General features: G+C 48.8%; 1 protein-coding gene across 2 annotated transcripts in view; it reads right to left on the reverse strand.

Annotated features, from left to right (window-relative positions):
• Positions 1-1,989, reverse strand: part of LOC143024955 (uncharacterized) — a 438,199-nt gene extending 436,210 nt beyond the window's left edge. For both annotated transcript variants that reach the window (XM_076184484.1, XM_076184485.1), the window contains exon 1: positions 1-1,989. This exon is cut by the window's left edge and continues 426 nt beyond it. The gene's annotated coding sequence lies outside the window, so the exon portion shown is untranslated.
• Between the last annotated feature and the right edge of the window lie 270 nt (positions 1,990-2,259).

The following is a 2,259-nucleotide window of genomic DNA, read 5'->3' on the forward strand; positions in this document are numbered from 1 at the left end:
GAGCTTCCTGGCGTGTCACATCACCCTTGACCTTGGTGAAGCGCTTCTTCCTTTTTCCAAGGTCACCGTCATTGACCCCTCGTTCACTTACTAAGATTTATCTTACAAGTTATGGACCAAAAGGTCTCTCTTTCGGTATGCTCTTTCTTTGTAAGTTTGGTGTTCAACCACGCGTGATCACACCTTTTGTTTTAGAACAACTTGTTGCAGCCAAAAATATATGTATATTCATTCACTTCTTACGGAACTCAGATTTGAACTGTAACGATTTTTAACGGTTTTTAACGAACTTTTGGGCCGAAGAGCAAATATGCGCCTTCAGGGTCTCCGAAGTAAATGAAGCGGTTCTTAGACGCTAAGCAGAGAACTGGAATGCCTTTACTGCTTTGAGGGTTGAGGGTGTGGTGGTAGAGGAGGAGGAGGAGGAGGAGGAGGAGGAGGAGGAGATGGAGGTGGAGTTGGAGGAGGAGGAACAGGAGGCGATGAAGGTGGCGACAGTGGTGGAGGTGGTGGGGGTGGTGGTGGTAGTGGTGGTAGTGGTAGTGGTTGGTGGTTTTGAAGAAGACTGGTATAGCGAGGAGTGAGGTTTAAATAGTTTGCTTATGAAAAATGTCTTATTCAATAACTGATCAATAACCAGTATGCAACAGCAGATGCCGTGCCCTTGCGTTAGTTTGAACTATGTTGAAATAACGTAGCTGCCACTAATTGTGTTGTTATTGTTGTTGTGGCAGTGATGGTAGCTGTTATGTTTATTGTCACTGTACACTTCTTTCAATCACTCACCTTTTGCCAAAACTTTGAGCTCTTTTTTCTTTTGTTTACAATTCAAACCTTTGTTTTTAATATTTTCTTCGCGAAATTTTGGAATTTTGCGAGTATATCACTCCTGAGGTACACTTATTTTTTGGTGACAATTTCACAAAACCACTTATTCTTTTTTATTGTTAATTTCGTTGTAAGGGAATTTGGTGTCCTTTTGTCTATTTTCTTCCTGTACTATAACTTCCGTCCCTTCCAGACTGAGTTGAACTGTTTCAGGATTATGGAGTAGTATTAAAAAATCTGTCAGGTGCAAAAAACGGAGCAATTTATAAAATGTGTCCGAACGGAAACGTCCTCAATTTGGAGAGCCTCCCTCTCTCCGTGTCGGAAGAGCCACTGCAGTCACACACTCTCACTTCGGACTCACTGATCCCTTCTGACACTTGCCGTACCCTTCGTGACACTTGTGTCACAGCTGACACCAACAAATGTGTCGACTTGGGGTACTTCTTGTTACTGACGTGCAATTTTTTTTTATCACTTCCGACACGGATGTCTGACACAGGAGGCAAGCCCTACTGATGGAGGAGTGACACAGTTCCTCCTGTCCCTTGGGTGGTCAGGTGACTTCCAGGATGGTCTTGGAGTCACTCCTTCGACAGGCGTTCGAGTGCCACCACTCGCCAAAGCATCTAGCAAATCCTGGCAAGGTCTCCACTTCTCACTTCGACTTCGGGCCAAGATCCTTCTTCGGCTTCGGGCGAAGAACCTGACAGCTCCCAGACCTCTCACAAGCCACCACTTCAACCTCCAGAGGGCGGTTGTCAAGGGCGACACCGGAAGTATTTCCCACTCCAAGAGTCCAGAGTGACACTTGTAGAATCACTCCCGCCACGGTCCCTGCTGGAGTGGCACCCTGGAGGAGGAGGAGGAAGAGGAGGAGGAGGAGGTAGCTGTGTCCTTTCCCGACAGCTGCTTCAATAAAACTGGGTGCAGCAATCGGCCACGCGCAAGTCTGCGCCTTCTCCCCCTCCTCGCCTTCCCTTCCACCTCCTCCTCCTCCTGTTCTCCCTCTGATGCCTCCTCCTCCTACTCCTCCTCCGCCTCCGACTCCTGTTCCTCTTTCACCACCCACTCTTCCTTTCCTAATGCCTCCTCCTCTCACTCCTCTCCTCCTGTTCTTCCTCCACTGCCTCCTCCTCCTCCTTCCCCTCCACCTTAGCCTCCGACTCCTGTTACTCTCTCACCATGCACTCTTCCTTTCCTAATACCTCCTCCTCCTCCTCCTCCTCTCATTCTGATTCTTCCCTTCCTCCTCCTATTCTCCCTCCAATGCTTCCTCCTCCTCCTCCTCCTTCTCCTCCTCCGCATTCGCCTTTGCCTCCTCCAACTCTCACTCCTGTTCCTCTCTCACCACCCACTCTTCCTTTCCTTATATCGCCTCCTCCCGCTCCTCTCCTCGTCGTCCTCCTTCTCCCCCTCCTCTTCCTCCTC

The sequence above is a fragment of the Oratosquilla oratoria genome, chromosome 4 (genome assembly GCF_046742065.1).
Source record: "Oratosquilla oratoria isolate Oo_2021 chromosome 4, ASM4674206v1, whole genome shotgun sequence".
Lineage (NCBI taxonomy): Eukaryota > Metazoa > Arthropoda > Malacostraca > Stomatopoda > Squillidae > Oratosquilla > Oratosquilla oratoria.